Below are 18,301 nucleotides of genomic sequence, written 5' to 3'. Positions count from 1 at the left end.
ATTTATTAAATTTTTCAAAAATAATCGAATTCCTGAGAAGAATTCTATTATTTATAATAGTAATTGAATTCTCGGGAAGAATTTTATGAAAATATTTTTAATTAATTGATTTTTTCGATAAATTTTATGAAAATTGTATTTGAAATAAATATAGAAATCCTATAGAAATTTTATTATTTATGATAATAATTGAATGTTTGCAAAGAATTTTATAAAAAAAATTTTTAAAATTCAGTTATTTTGAATAGAAAATTAGAAAATTTTAATTATTATACGCAAATTTTCAATTGTTTTAGTTATGAATATAATTGAATTTTTTCAACAAAGTTTATTCAAATTTTTTAAATACAAATTTTTACAAATTTTTAAATAATTTTAATATATTTTTTATTAGAAAGAAACAAATATTTTTTTTGTGTCTAAACGATACTTTCTCAAAATAATTGAATTCCTGAGAAGAATTTTATTATTTATAATAATAATTGAATTCTTGAGCAGAATTTTTTAAAAATCTTTTTAATTAATTTTGGTTTTTTTCGATAAATTTTATAAAAATTGTATTTTAAATAATAAAATTTTTATAAAAATGTTATTATTTATGAAAATAATTGAATGTTTACAAAGAAATCTATAAAAAATTCAATTATTTTGAATAGAAGTTTACAAAATTTTCATTATTACAAAATTTTTCAATTATTTTCATAACTAAAATAATTGAATTTTTTCAATAAAATTTATTCAAATTTTTAATAATTATTGAATTCCTGAGAAGAATTTTACCTATTATTTGCATAAATAATTGACTTTTTGCGAAGAACATTATTACATTTTTTCAAATAATTGTATTCTTTTTGGGAAAATTTTTATTAAAATAGTAGGTTTTGGAAATAATTGGTTTTCGAAAAATGTTTGGAAACAATTGAACCGTTTGAAAGAGATTTATTAAAATCTTTTGAATTGTTGCTAAGAATTTTATTTAAATTATTGAGAATAATTTTTTTATTCCAACTATTAGCGAATTTAAACTAGTACAAATTCTCAAAAATAGAAAAAAGTAGTAGTAAATTAGTTCTAGTAGGTGCAAATATAATTTCTGGATAATTTCGTAATTTTTCTATTTTTTTCTTTTTTTTTGTGGTGAAATAATTCAGATAGGAACATTTTTCTTCCCGACAAGTTTGTGGCAAGATTGCAAAACTTGCGGGAGGAAAATACGCTATCGGGGAATAAGTTTGTTCGAATTGATTTGCGATAACGATAATGATGACGTTAAGAAGAAGGTTTTTCTTTATAGAGTCGATAGTTATCTTTTCTCTCTTTTAAAATCGTTCTGCTCTGTCGTATTTTTCTTGCGGGTAAAAGGACTCTTCCGTATCGCACATTGGAAACCGTTTTTCTCTCCTCTTATCCAAAAACTGTCCTCTTTATCGCTCCTATGGCTTTACTCTCGTTGTGAAAATCGCACAAAATTAAGATAAAGTAGAATTTTTTTTCTATTTCCTCGAAATGACATATGTAGTAAATCTTAATTTGACCTAGAAAATTTTTACTATTCACACAAAATTTTCCATCAATTTTCCAATTTTTTTTACGCAAACATCAACATTTTCAAAAAATTATTTTTTAAATTGGTTTAATATTTTTATTTATTTTCTTTTGAACACTTTTGATGGAAATTATATTTTACAAGTAAATATTTATTTTTCTCAGTGAAAATAATTTTGAAAGAAGTTTTTTTTTCTCTCTTTCTTTCTGCGAAGGAATAAACTTTAGTGTTTATGCTAAAAAGGCAAAACCACGAAATAACAATTTTTTTTCCGCACACAAAAGGAAATACCGCACTAAAGAGTGAAAATCGTCACTGTTCTTATTTGGCGTAAAAATAGCATATATAATAGAAGATAAATCCACCGTATTTCGTCACAAAAATTACGGCTATTCTTGCATAATACAATCTAAAAACGAATCTCAACTATTATTTAAGACTGTAATCTTCATTTTGTTTCGTTTTAAAATGAGTTTATATATTTCATCTGCATTCCAGAGAGCTTTCTGCGTGAAATAGACTTTAAATTCTTCTTTCAAATTCAAATATTACGTAATGTCGTATTTTTTTCTCCATTTTCAAAATGGAACTCAATAATGGACAAATTATCCTAAAAGTGGGGTAATAAGTAACAAGTTTTTAAATTTTTATTCAGGATATTTATTATCAACGTTATTGTTGTCCGATCTTTGTAATGTAGACAATTTCCTAAATGTTTGATTCAAATCCGTAAATGTCAGTTTTTCTGAAAAAAAGGTCCGTAAATTCCGTAATTTGATTAAAAAAGGACGAAAATTTCGTAAATTGTACGATATAATTTGAAAAATTTTAGAGAAGTTTCAAATGATTGTAGAAATTCAATTATTTTCAAAAGTAATCAAATTCTTCCCAAAAATTCAATTATGTTCAAAAATTTTTAAAAATTTTTTAAATTTTTTTTATAAACTTCTTCGCATTATAATTCAATTATTTTTATAAAAAATAAAATTATTACAGGGATTCAATTATTTTTCTAAATAATAAAATTCTTGTTAGAAATTCAATTATTTTCATAAATAAAACTTATCGCAGAAATTCAATTACATTTATAAATAATAAAATTCTTGTCTGGAATTTAATTATTTTTATAAATAACAAAATTTTTTTCTAAGTGAGAATTCAATTATTTTCATAAGTTATAAAATTCTTCGGGAAAAATTTGATTATTTTTAAAAACTATTATAAAATTCTTTGGAAAAATTCAATTATTTTCAATACAATTGGAATAGAATTTCTTTAAATTCTATTTGTCAATTACAAATTTGAATTGAAAATGAAATTGAAACTTTTTGAATTTTTAGAAAATAGAGGAAAAAATTTTACTCAAAAAAATGTTCTGTTACATTTATTTTGTACGAATTTCTTGAATTGTAAAATTTTTCGAAAACATCAATAACTTTTTTTTTAAATAAATATTTAATCAATATTATTTTTCCATAAGAATTAAAAATTTCAAATTAAAATCTTTTTAAATTCAATAACTTATAATAATTAAAGATGACCGAGTGATAAAATCATTGTTTTATATTATAAGAATATTATTACAGTAACTTTTTCAAAATTATTTTCATCATTTCAAATAAATTATTATTTTCTACAATATTTAATTATTTTTTATGAAAATAATTGAATTCCTTAAAAAAATTTTATTATTTATAAAAATAATTGAATTATTGCGAAGGAATTTATAAAAAATTTGTAAATAATTGAATTCCTGAGAAATTTTTATTATTTATGAAAATAATTAAATGTTTGCTTACTATTTTTGGGAATTTGAAATTGATTTGAAAATAATTGTACTTTGGAGAAGAATTTTGTTATTTATAAAGATAATTGGGATTTTTACGAGAATTTTTTTTTTAATTTGAAAGATAATTGAATTTTATGAGAAGAATTTTATCACTTTTGAAAATAATTGAATTTCTGCATTTATTCGTAATTTTTCCAAAATTGTATTTTTTTTAATGTTTTCAACAAAAATTTGAATTACAAATTTTTAAATTCTATTATTTTTAAAATTGCCAATGTTATCCTAAAAAAATCGCGAATTGTTGCTAGTGGTTAATAATTATTTGAGAGTAGATTTTATGAAATTAATCGAGACATCAAAAATGTCACTTTCTGAAGAATCACCCCGTGAGAAAATAAATTACACACCGAGGGTGAGTTAATATTTACAGTAGCTATATATAGATATGCAAAGAGGAGGGTGAAAAATGTTTCGAATCGCAGGATTTCTAAGGCAAAGTGAGAAAGTGTATAACGAAAGTAACTTTACAGATTTAAGTTAGTTTTAACCAGCGATAACTCGTAAAAGCACTAAACGCAATACCCATGAAAATTGCTGCTGAATCCACCTTGCATGCGCTCTATGAGAGAGGAGAGTGGAAGTTAAATTGAATTTCAAGAACGATGCCATGTACATTCAAAAATTTGTTTGACACTATTATGTCCGACAGTTTATGAATGAAAATCTCCTCCTATATAAGGGAACTTGCATCATAAAAAACAAAAATGAATTTTCCTCCAAGACGGAAAGAAAAATAAGTTATGTACATTTTTGTCAGCAGGAGTAAAGAAATTAAAGAAAAACGAACAAGAGACAAAAATTCTAAAAAAAAAAAATTACCAAATAGAACAGATAGTAAAAGAAAAGTAACTTTTATAAAAGTTAAAAACTCAAAACTGACGCAGAAAGAAAAGTATAAGAAAAATTTTCTCCTTCTCAAAAAAAAAAAAAAATTTGAAAAAAATCTCTGTCGTTTATAAATGATTAATAGATTGACGTTATGTAATATCGTTTGGTACACGGTGACAACAAAACTTTTTGAAAATAGTCAAACTTTGAAAAATGAAGGATGGAAAATTCATGCCGAGAGATAAGAATTCGCTGCGGCTAAAGGAATATAGCTATTATATGTAGAAGCCAAGGCATATCCAAAGAGTATTTATGAGAAGCTTTTAAAGGAAACTGTGGTACAAGTTCTTTCGGAAGAGCTTTTTTTTCTTGCAGTCTCGAACTTCGGTTATTTAATGGCGTAATACGATGATAATTTATATAAATATATAATTCAAGAGATATATCACTCTTAAATATTCGAGTTAATTTTTTGCCAGTTTAGAAATTCTTGAGAAATATTGTTAATTTAACTTTTACTTATTGAAAATTAATTATTATTAATTATTATTACTTATTGAAAATTAATTATATTTTATTTAAAAAGTTTTTTTTTTCATTAACTACAATTTTAAAGAAAATTAATAAATTAAAATAAGTTAAAAATTTAAAACTGCAGAAACAGACACAGAAAATAATAAAATAAAACAATACAAAGAAACGCAATAATATTAAATTTTACTTTCAAGTAAAGTAGTTATTATTATTAATTTCTTTTTTTATTAATTATTAAATATTATTTTTATTTTTAATTAATTCTACAACCAGTAAAAAGATATATTTTACTCAGAGCAAACTGGACTTTTTTTTTGTTTCAAATAAATTCTATTTGGTTGAAATAAAAGTTTTATTTTCGAGTCGAATAAAAGTTTTATTTAAAACAAATAAATAATTTAGTAGACTCTGAGACAAGTAAATGTTTATTTAATTCAAATAAATTATATTTGGTTTAAATAAAATTTTTCTCTGGGTGTATTTTATAATAAAAAGCTTTTTTTCTATTTTAATTAACTGTATTTTATGCTTTATGCTTAATGCTTTATGCTTTATGGTTAAAAAATATAAAGAAACATAATATTACAAAATTTCTACTTTCACTCATCGCTTAATTTGAATTAGTAAAAATGTTTACCAAATTAGATTTAGTAATTGATTTTTTGCTTTTTAATTATTAAATTTTTTCAATAAATAGTAATTTCTACTTATTTTAGCAGTAAAATTTACTAATTCAATACTAAAAAAATTAGTCAATAATTTAAATTAGTAAACATTTTTACCAATTCAAATTTAAAGAGCAAGTACAGTAATTATTATTATTATTTTATTTTCTTATTAAATTTTTAATTATTATTTTTAATTAATTTTCCCTTAGTCAAAAATTTCTATTTTGTTTTTTATTAACTAAATTTTTATAGATAATTATAATAATAGATATAAGTCATTATTGAAAAATATGGAGAAACGTAATGCTATTAAATTTCAACTTTCAGGAAAAGTTCTTTTGAAGCGAATTTTATAGATATTATTGAGTCTTGCCAATGTACTGAAGAAGTAGAAAAAATGTCGTTTGGTCAGACAAATTTTATTCAACTAGATTTTTCATTTGATTTTATATTTGAATTTTTTATTTTTCATCCGATTTTTTTTTCTTTTATTAAATTTGCCTTTTTTGTTAAATCAGATTTGAGTATTTTATTTAGTTACATATATGAGTTTTTCATTTATTATTTATTTTTATATTTATATTATTTTTATTTATTATTATTTTTTATTTATAAAAGAACAAAATGATTTTTTATTTATAAAAGAATAAAATTATTTTTTATTTAAAATAGAATAAAATTATTTTTTATTTAAAACAGAATAAAATTATTTTTTATTTATAACAGAATAAAATTATTTTTTATTTGTAATAAAATAAAATTAATTTTTATTCATAAAAAATATAATTATTTATTTATTTAAATACATAAAGGGTGGTAAATTGGATTTAAGTTTTTTTCGCAGTTGATGATTAAATTTCCGATTTTGTCTGACTTTACATTTGACTTGAATAAATCTTCGATTAAAATCATGTATAAGTTAGTTGACAAATCGAAAAAAATTTGATTGTGTTTGGCAAATTTGTAAGAGATTTTTTTTTATTTCAATTTGTAAAGAACAAAAAAAAGTTAGTCGTCGTATTTTAAAGAAAATAGTTTTGTACATTTTTTTAACACATAAACGTTGTTGTAGTTTGACACGAGAGGTTCTTTTTTTATATTAATGGGTCAAGCGATTCATTTCGTTAAAAGCTATAAATTTTCACGCTACATATTGCCATACTATGTGTATACTCTCAGGGGAAAACTTTTAATACTTTTTTCTCCGTAAGCATTTCCGCAGACTTAATAAAATTAATAGAGATGAAAAAGTAGGTGGAAAAAAATTTCTTACAAAAAGAAATAAAGCTCTGTTATTTTATAACACTTTATAATGATTATACACGATATAAACATTATTTTTGTTTATAATAATAATAATTATTATTATTATTATAAATTTTTGTAAAATCAAATATTAATACCTAATAATAATAAAAATAATATTATTGTTTCCTCCTTCAAATTAAAAAATTTTTTAATAATAATAATTATTTAAATTTTAGTTTTATTTTATGTCAAAGTTTTTATAATAATAATTAAGATTATGATTATTCTGGTTATTTAATTATTATTATTATTATTTGAAGCGCTTTATTATACAATATGTGCACATAAGAGAGAAAAATATTTTAAAAGTCTTATGCAGCGAGAATCAAGATGTTGCCAAAACGGAAATAAAACGGAACTTCACCATATTCGAAGACTGCATGAGAAATGAATGGATAGCAATCTGCAGAATATTGATAAGAAATCAATGGGCCCATATTTCAAGAATGGCTCACGTATGAGGCTCTATGGAATAAATTTTACTTTCAAATAAAAAGAGTTTTTAAGATTTTCATTTTTTTCCTCTCCATATATAGGACTTATAGGAGAATAATGTGAAATTTAAACCGTGATAATATTTTTCTCAATGTCGATATAAATGTTTAATAAATTCTATTCTTTACGGAAAGGCAATAATTAAAGGAATAGAGAAAAATAATTGTAAACAATAATTAAAAATAATTATAAATAATTATAAATAGTTATAAAAAAATTATTTTCTTATCTGAAATATTTTTTTATAATTATTAACTGTATTTTCTATAAAATTTTTTTTTTTTATTAAATTAATTATTGTGGTTTATTACTTTGAAGTAGAAAACTCAAAATGATAATAAAATTTAAAAAATTACAGTAAATTTTCTAGTAAAGCAGCGACTAATTTTTTTTATTATATCTTTATTTTTTTTGTAAATGTAATTTTTTTTATTCCTTATTAATAAAATAAAAGAATAAAATTGAAGGTATAATCAAAGAACTGATTATAATTTTTTTAAACTCAAAATTCTCCCCTTGTAAATTAAAAAGGAATTCAAAATTTGAATTCCTAGTAAGCATTTCGTATTTATATAAAAATTACGTAAAAGTTTCTCAAAAAAAAAATTGCTTTAAAATTTTGTAGTTTTTGATTTATTTGACAATGATTTTTATCTTGAAAAAATTATTTCCGGTTCTTTGATTGGGATCTTCAATTATTAATAAAAGAATAGAATTAAATTAATAAAAAAATAAAATAAAATAAAATAAAAATATTTTCTATTAAATGAAAGGAAATAAAATGAATCGATAAGAAGAATATTATACAGAAATATTCCTTATACTGCTAGAATCAGACTTGTAAAAAGGGAATTCATAATTATATTACGGCGAAGCGTGTGAAATTTGTCGCCATTGTCAACTCGCGAGAGAATTCGCGAAATAACTTGATTTCTACAATCTCGTTTTTTTTGTTTGCAAGTGTGAAAAAAGGAAGTAAGATATCTTAGTTAACATGTTGCGTAATATTCTTCCTTGAATAGTTTTTGATTCTTTCTCTTTCACTCTTTGCCTTTTAATATGAAGAAAATTCGTTTTGTGATTTACAGTACGTATATGTAGTTATGGTGAATATTATTTGCAGTATTTCTTCACCAGAAGTAAAAAAAAAATTTTTTATTTCGAATTCATGCATCGTCATTGAATCTTGATAAATGTTTGATGATCGATAATATCGACGAGCAGAATAGAGTTTTTCCGTTAGAATTTTTCCGGACATGCGACAAATTGGCTTTACCATTTGACACGTTCACCAAGAACTGTATATATATAATAATCTTTATTGATTTTTTTACCTCGTTACACTTGGATAAATAAATTTCTTTATGGGAGAGGAAATAGTATATTTTGCACCTAGGGAGGAAAATCACTATTTTCCTCCCTAGATGCACATACTATTTTTTGCTTCATTGTTTCTTTAGTTTTTTTTCTCTTTCTTTTTTTTTCTTTTTTCTCCCTCTCTTTTTTCCTTTCTTTCTTTTTTTCTCCCTTTCTTGTTTCTTCTTTTTCTTTTCTTCCCTCTTTCTTGGTTTTTCTCTCTTTCTTTTTCTTTTTCTCCCTTTCTTGTTTCTTCTTGTTTCTTTTCTTCTTTATTTCTTGGTTTTTCTCTCTTTCTTTTTTCTTTCCTTTCTTTTTTCTTTCCTTTCTTTTTTTTCTCTCTTTTGTTCAATTTATTTTATTTCTATAACTAGTTGCATTATTTTTCAACAATAAAAAAAACATTGTTTGCTTTTTTGTTAACTGTTTCATTGTTTATTCTATTTGTTGTTTCTTTGTTTCTTTAAATTTAAATTCTTTCTCTTTTTATATAAAAAATTTGTTTGGTTGAGAAAATCCCTACTTTGAGAGCGAAAAATTACTTTTTTTCGAAAAGGAGAAAATATTTCTGATAGATTTAAAAAAAAAATAGATTTTTTCCGAAAACGTACATTATTGAATAAAAAAATGCTTTTGGGTCGAAATTTAATTTTTGAAGTACAAATCTAGTTTCTTGAAATCCACCTCTATAAAGAGGCAATTAGTATGGAATAAAAAAAAGTACGTTGTCCATTTTTCTGCAAATTAATTGCCTAATTTTCCTTGACCGGAAAAAGTAAAGAAACCACTTTCTATGCAAAGCAGAAGAACAGAAAGGATATTTTCCTTCTTGAAGAGAAAAATGTTCCATTTCAATACCAGAGGAGAAAAATGTTTTACACCTTTATATATGTGTATATGTATATGATTGCTCCTTTTGTGAGAAGTCACACTAGATTACATTTCAAGACAGTTTATATAAAATATTTTAAATTGCGATATTTTGCATTCTTTTGAAAAATTCGAAATTCCTCGCAATAAAAATGATTTTTGTTTTATTAATAAGAATGTCACTGGTCAGGGAATTTTAAGCAAAGTACTGAAAAAGTATTAAATTTTTAGAATTCGTAAGAAAATTATAAATCTCAGCATCTATGAATATTTAATATTAAAAATATTAAATTCTTCTTGAATTTTTTTTGTTTGTCTACAAACTTTGAAATTGTCTTCAATTTGAATATAAAACCTTTAATTTTTTCTATGTTTTTTTGACAACAATTTTATTATAAATTTTTAATTAATTTAATTCTTAAATAACTGTAATAAAATTATTACTTATAAATTTTTTAACAAATAATTTTACTTCAAAAATCCTCAAATAATTGAATTTTATGAGTTGCGTTTACAATTTTTATAAATAATTGAACTTGAAAGGTTTCAATTTGAAATTTAAGAAAATTTAAAGTTTAAATAAAATTTTAAATAAAAATTCACAAGAAGTTAGTTTTTGAAAAATTTTTATTTCAATTTTTTTGAAATTAGTTGAATTTTTGAATATACATTTAATTGAAAAATTTTCAAATAATCGAAATTTCTTACAACTGGATTGTAAGCAAGTGGTTTTGAGAATTATTTTTAGTGAACTTAATTTTTTTCTTTAAATAATTGGATTTTCAAAGAACTTTTTCAAAAATTATTTAAAAATTCTAGAAAATAATTTTCGGAAAAAGTTATAAAAAATAATTAATTTTTCAAGAAATTTTATTTCAAAATTCTCGAAAATAATTGATATTGAAATTTTGAAAACAATTTTGGAAGAAAAGTTATTAAAAATAATTGAATTAGAAAAGAATTTTAGGTAAAAATTCCTGAAAAATAATTGAATTGTGAATGTTGACAATAATTATGGAGAAAAATGATTAAAAATAATTGATTCAGAAAAAAATTATTTTAGTTAAAACTTGAAAAAAGTAATTGAATTGATGTCGTGAAAATAATTTTAGAGAGAATAATTAAAAATAATTGAATTGTGAAGAAATTTTAGTTAAAAGTTCTGAGGAATAATTGAATTGAAATCTTTTATAATTTTGGAGAAGAATTTTTAAAAATAATTAAATTAGAAAAGAATTTTTGATAAAAATTCCTGAAAAATAATTGAATTGTGAATCTTGACAATAATTATGGAGAAAAATTATTAAAAATAATTGATTTTGAAAAGAATTTCAGTTAAAACTTCAAAAAAATAATGGAATTAGAAAAAATTTTTCGTTAAACATTCAAAAAATTAATTGAATTGATATCGTAAGAATCATTTTGGAGAAACATTATTAAAAATAATTGATTTAGAAAAGAATTGTAGTTGAAAATTTTAGAAAATAATTGAATTGTGGAAGTTGAAAATGATTTTGAAAAAAAAATGATTAAAAACAAATGAATTAGAAAAGAATTTTAGTCAAAAATTCTAGAAAATAATTGAAATCTTGAAAATAATTTTGGAGAAGTTACACAGTATCAATTTGTATGTTTCAAGAGTTTTGAATTCTGAAATTTTTGAAAATCTCAATTTTTCTATGGAAAAATAATAATAGATTAAATATTTATGTAAAAAAACATTTAAATAATATATTTAAATATAATTGATTTTAAATTATTTAAAATTTTAAAAATATTCACAGATAAAAATGTTTTAAAAACATTTTTGTATGAAATTATTTTTAGATTGATCTTTAGTATTTTTTTGAATGATGGAAAAAGTTAAAATTTTGTCTGAAAATCAACAAAAAATAAAGGGAGAAAACCAAATTTTTGTTGGCAATCCTGATTAATAATTTCTAATAGTAAATTTTATTCCTTCGGCCTAAGAATTCTAGTCTATCTCGTATGTTAAAGAACCTCAACAATATATTTTATTCGCATTATAATCAAGTTGTATTGCGTCTACTTTATATAGAGAGAAGAAGTTGTTGGTTATAGTCAGGATGAGGATATTGCCGCACAATCAGTTGTTTTCCCAAATCTTTACTTTAGAGGTGCATTGCAACTTGAATTATAGCTCTTTTTTCTAATTAGAATTTTATATTTTTATTTCTATTTTGATGTTTTTTTTCTCTCCTTTTTTTCCATTTGTCTTAGTTTTAGTGTCGCTTTTTCTTTCTTGTTTCGTTACTTCATTTCAAGTTATTTAATTTTTTTTATTTAAAAGAATATTTTTTTCCTTGCAGTTGTACTTTAATTATTTTCTTTTCTTAACTAGGAAAAAAAATATTCCAATAGAAGAAGAATAAATTAAATTAAATTAATTAATTAATTTAATTAAGTTAAGAATAAATTAAAACTGAAGGAAATGCAGTAAATTGGGAAAAAATAATTAAAATACTATAGAAAGTAATTAAACAAAAATGAAGAAGAGTATGTATTACTTTAATGGAGTTTAATTAAGGAAAACATATGTTCAGGACTTCCGAACTTGTATGTGAATCGAGGTTTTCTGACCCATTGACCCATGAGTGTTCATCAAACTACTTGTGCATACGACAGGTCGGTTATGGTGGTTGTTACAGTTTAGACAATTAGACATGGACCTTCGTTAAAATTCATTTAATTTTAAAAATACACTGAAAAGTGTAGATTACATATTTTTATTTTAATAACTTTTTTTCAACATTTTCTATTGTTATTTGAGAAATTTCTTTTGTAATCCCTTTTTTCTTTAAAACTAGTGAAAATATGTATTTTTATACTTTTCAGTATTTGTATAGGATTCGTAAAAAAATTTCATTGTGAGATTGAAATTGAATGGCGGAACAAAAATGAATAATTGAAATTTGAACGCACTGACGGGAAAAAAAATTTCTGTTTAAAGTCATACAAAAATTTTAAAATGTGAATTATTGATAAAATCTTGTTTCTCGTTCAAAAAAAAAAATGTTTGATGATGAATGTAATTTTATCCGGATTTTTCCTTCTATTTTCTGTTAGGATTAAAATTTAATCTTGATTTATAATTCAACGTGAAAAATTAGTAACAATTTCGCGTATAATTGTAGAAGAAATTTATTAAGTTTAATGCATTCAACAGATTTTCTTACTCCCAAAAAAAAAAATCATCTTCCTATCTGATTTGCTGTGACTTTCACTTGTTAGAAAGATATACTTAGAGTAATTAGGAAAAATATAAAATATTTTTCAATGATATATTACAATGCTTCATAAAGTATAATGAATTGAAAAACTAAAAAAAAAACAAAGTCTACTCTCTAAATTTGAAGTAACAATTTTTACTAATTTAAATTAGTGACCGACTTTTTGCTTTTGAATTAGTAAATTTTATTAATAAATTAGTAGAAATTTCTAAATTTAATTTTTTAAAATTTTTCTACTACTATTTTAAAATAGTAAAAATAGTAATTTCTACTAATTAATTATTGGTAAAATTTACTAATTCAATAGCAAAAATTCAGTCACTATTTCAAATTAGTAAACATTTTTACTAATTAAAATTTAGAGAGTGGGATTTTTCAATTGTCGACTTATATAAATTTCCATTATGATAGTTTTCATTCTTTTTCACTTTCATTTAATTAATTTCCACATTTATTATTTCGCTGATTAAATAAATAAATAAAAAATAATAATAAAGAAAAGCATAATTTTGTTAAATAAATATAAATTGAAAATAATAAAGAAAAGCATTATTTTGCTAAATAAATAAAAATAGAAAATAATAAAGATAAGCTTCCAACGATATGAATAATAATTATTATACATTTATCTCCGAGAGGGTTTTTATTCAAAGGCAACAAATTTTATTTATGAAAAATTTGATCTCTATTTACGACTCTAAATAAATATTATGTGTGGGAAATATTTTATAATTACTTTTTCTAAAATAATTTTTTATAAAGAATGAATAGAAAAATTAAAATAGATATAGAAATAGAATTCTATTTCGCAATGAAATTAGGTATTATTCTAGATGCAATTATTTAAATTAGCTTCAGGTATAATCGACTGTGAAATATGTGTTTCACATTAAAGAAAGTGCACGGCTTCTACCCTTACAATGCATCTGCTTAGAAAATTTGATTCGTATAGAAATTCACTGAAACATTATATATTAAATTGAAAAATTATGTCATCGGAATGTTTAACACAATGTTTCTAATTAACTTTTAATAATTGCATTCCTTTTGTTTCATTCACGGTATACAAATTTTTTATTTTATTGTTTACGAAGTTTATTATATTCTCTTTTACTATTGTTTGTTATATTTAAACAATTTGTTTTCTATTTTGTATGTTAAACAACATTTTAATTATTTTTAATATTTTCAATTTTCAACATTATTTTTTCAATTTTCAATAAATAAAAATTTAAAAAAAGAAACAAACAAGTTTGATCGACATTATAAATAACATTTCTAATGAAAATTTGTAATGGAAATTGTTTTTGCATTATTGAAATCATTATGATTGGAAGAGTAAGATTAAATGAAATATTTTCTCATAATGAATTAGTTTAAAAACTTTTTTTCATTAAAATTTTTTTAACGAAATGTTGAAATTTAGTTAAAAATTCCATAAATGTCTAAGGCATTCTTTCCCAGGTTTACTTCGCAAAGTACTCTGAGAATAGGAAATTACTAGGTTAAAAAATTGTGCCAAACTCAAGCAAGTAACCCTTAATTAGAAATTTATTCTTAATACCCAAAGTTTTATCAGAAGATAATTTTTCTTGAAGAAAGCGATACTCTTTCATTCTGTTTAAAGTTTTAGTACTAACACGAAATTTCATATTAAGAAAAAATAATTTAAATTGTTCTTATCAATGAGAAATATTAGAATATTCGACCATTTAAATAAATACTATACAAATTGTAACATTTACTATACAAATTGTAATAATTACTAAATAGACTGTAGTGTATGCAATACAGATAGTAAAATTTGCAATACGATTTAAATATTTACAAGACAGATTGTATTATTATCAATACTAATTGCAGTAATTACAATACCAATGCTAATATTTACAATACTTGAAATAATAATTATAGTACCAATTCTAATATTTACAATACTGATCGTAATAATTGCAATACAAACTGCAATGTATTTAGAACAGAAATTGTAATATTTACAACACAGTTTTTCTAAGGATTTTAAATTGAGACAAAAAACGAATCAAAACGTTGCTTCGCAAAACTTTTGATTAATTTTTTGTCTCAATTTGATATCCTTAGAAAAACTGTGAATGCAAATTGTAGTATTGATACTATAAATTGAAAAATCTACCATGTAAATTGTAGTGTTTGCAATACCGATTGTAGTAATTGAATTACAATTTGTAATATTCAAAAAAACCTTTTATAATAATTATAATACGAATTATAATATTTACAATACTTATTACAGTATTTAAAATGCAAATTGTAATATTCACAATACCGATTGTAAAATTTACAATACAGACTAAAATATTTACAATGCGGATTGTATTGTTTACTGTACCAATTGCATATTAATTTCTTTACGAATTGTAATATTTACAATACTAATTGTAAAATAGTAAAATTTTACTAATTGTTAGTTATTTTCATGGACGATTTGTTTCCTTTTTCATTAGTAAAATATGAGTAATTATTAGTATAATTATATTAGTTTTGTAGTAGAATTTTCCTAATTAATAGTCATCTAACTCACTAAATGAATTAGTGGAACTTTTTTATCGACTTATTTAGTAAAACAGTTCTACTAACTTTTAGTAAAATTCTACAATCAATTAATAAAGTTTCGCTGTTTGCTTGTAAAATTATTACTAAATCATTTGGTGAATGACATTTCTTCATTTTATTAGTAAGTTTCTACTAATTCATATTTAGAGATCAGTTTGTAATTTTTCGTTTCTAAATCTGAATTATTAAAATTGTAGTAATTGATAATCCTCTAATTGACTAAATTAATTAGTGAAATTGTTTTATCGACTTTAAAAAAAATAGTTTTACTAATTGTTAGTAGAATTCCATTAAAAAATTAGTAAAATCCAACTAACAATTAGCGAGATTTCACTAAATGCAAGTAAAATTATTACTAAATTAATTGGTGGACGACTTTTTACCATTTCATCCGTAACTTTTTAGTAATTCAAATTTAGAGAATAAAATAAAAATTGTGAGACTAACAATACAAATTTAAATCTTTACAATACAAATATAAATCTTTACAATACAAATTGCAATATTTACAATACAGATTGTAATATTTACAATGCAGATTGCAATACTTACAATACAAATTGAAATATTTACAATATAAACTAAATATTTACAATACAAATTGCAATATTTATAATGCAGCTTGCAATATTTACAATACAAACTGTAATATTTACAATACAAATTGTAAAATTTTTGATACCGATTGTAATATTTACAATACAAATTGTAAAGTTTTTGATACCGATTGTAATATTTACAATACAAATTGTAAAGTTTTTGATACCGATTGTAATATTTACAATACAAATTATAAAGTTTTTAATACATTTAATCATCAAAAACAATTAATTACCCAATTACCGAATAAGAATTTTCTGTCCCTTAAATTTTCTTTACAAATATTTTTTATTCCATAAACTACTTTCCTTCTAATCTCTTCGGAAAGAGAATTTGTCATTTGTTAATTTTTTTTCTCCTTTTCCCTTTATATTTTATTTTTTTGAGGAAATACGTTCTCTTTTATTTTTATTCCACTTGATGAAAGCTGCAATCTGCCAGAAGCTTGCGTTTTTAACACACATACACTCTGCACTTTTCAGTGAAAAGTAGCAATATAAAACATAAAAAAAACACTTGAAGGGTACGTACCACGGAAAGTCGAGGCGCCTTTCAGGCACTTCCGGGAATGATGAAATTTACGGTGGTGACATGCACGAGGATTCGCAATTTAAAGATGAGAGAAAAAAAACAAAAATTTTTTTTTCTTTGGAAAATTAATGTTGTTTTTGATTTAAAATTTTTTTTTCTTTTTTGGTTTTGAAAAAAAGAGGAAAACAAGTTTGAATTATAAAACAATGCACGTGGAAATTTGTTGTTGATACTTTGACATATGGGAATTGGTGAACGTGCAAAAAGCACGAGGGTTAAACGCGTTTTTGAGAATCACAACAAGGACTCAGGACACGGCGCGAAGGAGTCGCGGCACTCACTGACGAACCAATGTACCGGCGTACAAACCTCATGCCGTGCGCTGAACTCGCGGACACCCATCACCCAACTCCCCCTACTCGATCCCTCTTTCTCACTCTCATTCAGGGAATTCATCCTTTGCCCTAACAATTCCTTCTCCCTTCTCCATCTCCCTGTCCCCCCATACCTTCAAATACCTCATTTACTTCTATTCGCCGACTTGGAAGCGTCTTAGCTTCCTTACTGTCTGTCTTATGTCTTTCCATCTTCATGAAATGGCAAAATTCATCCCCCGCTGTTTTAAGAATTTCGTTTTTCTCTCCTCCTCATCTCACTTTTCGTTGAATAGCCATCTCTCCATCGAAAATTCTTCAAATTAATCACTTGGAATTGCGACTGCGGTGTGGATTTTCTGGGATAGTTTTAAAGGCAGCCGAATATATCTTCATTTTAATACTAAATGAATACAATCGTATCTCTTTAATTGAAGATATTTTTTTTTTGTAAAAAATGTTTTTAATAGAATTTTTCTAAGGGAAGGTACACCATTATATTTTTAACTATTGAAAAAAATTTATTTCATTCAAATAAACGATTAATTGATTAATTAAAAATATTTAATTAATCGATTAACTATTAATTAATTAATTAATTAATTAATTAATTAATTAATTAATTAATTAATTAACTATTAATTAATTAATTAATTAATTAACTATTAATTAATTAATTAATTAATTAACTATAATAATTTGAATGTTCTTTCATTCATTCCATTTTTCTGTCCCTCACAGTCTAAAGTTGTCTTTAGTTTATACATTTTTTTTGTTATCTTTGGATAGATTGTATATTATATTATTATGTTCTAATTATTTTTATTTTATAATTAATTCAAAATTGTAATGACAAATAGAAATCATCAAAGTTTTTTTCAATGCTTTTCATTAGAAGACTAAAATTTTGTTAAATATTATGTTTTGTCAAATTGAAACTATGGAGATTTTCGTTCTTTACTTCTAAACAAAATTAAAAAATTGTTAAACAACTGTGATTAAGAAATAGAAAATTTATTCATTTTGCATTATTTTTATTTATGAATCACAATTTTTTGAACAAAATTATTATTTTGTTTTAGAGAATGAAGAAAAATATTTCCACAATTCCTATTTTTGATCTTATTTTTGAAACATGATTTCCACAGAAATTAAGACATTTAAAAATTTCAAATTCAAACCTTTTTTAAATTAAACAATTTATAAAAGTATATTGTTATAAAACATGAAGATATCGATTGCTCCGAGTCGAAGACTCGGAGTGATCGATTTCTTCATGTTTTATAATAATAATTAATGATGACCGAGAGATAAAATCATTATTTTATATTATAAAAATATTTATTACTGTAACTTCATCAAAATTATTTTCATCATTTTAATTCAATTATTATTTTCTAGAATTTTAAATTATATTTTATGAAAATAATAATTGAATTCCTCGAAAAAATTCTATTTTATTATTTATGAAAATAATTGAATTCCTGTGAAATTTTTAT

At 22.4% G+C, this 18,301-nt stretch overlaps 1 protein-coding gene across 3 annotated transcripts in view; it reads right to left on the bottom strand.

The window, feature by feature from the left end:
• LOC122512455 (putative uncharacterized protein DDB_G0282133) overlaps positions 1 to 16,755 on the bottom strand; it is a 112,752-nt gene extending 95,997 nt beyond the window's left edge. For all 3 annotated transcript variants that reach the window (XM_043628289.1, XM_043628290.1, XM_043628291.1), the window contains exon 1: positions 16,429 to 16,755. The gene's annotated coding sequence lies outside the window, so the exon portion shown is untranslated. The remainder of the gene's footprint in view (positions 1 to 16,428) is intronic.
• Between the last annotated feature and the right edge of the window lie 1,546 nt (positions 16,756 to 18,301).

The sequence above is a fragment of the Leptopilina heterotoma genome, unplaced genomic scaffold, assembly GCF_015476425.1.
Source record: "Leptopilina heterotoma isolate Lh14 unplaced genomic scaffold, ASM1547642v1 Lhet_99, whole genome shotgun sequence".
In the NCBI taxonomy this organism is placed as follows: domain Eukaryota; kingdom Metazoa; phylum Arthropoda; class Insecta; order Hymenoptera; family Figitidae; genus Leptopilina; species Leptopilina heterotoma.
This window is presented reverse-complemented; position numbering and strand designations above follow the sequence as displayed.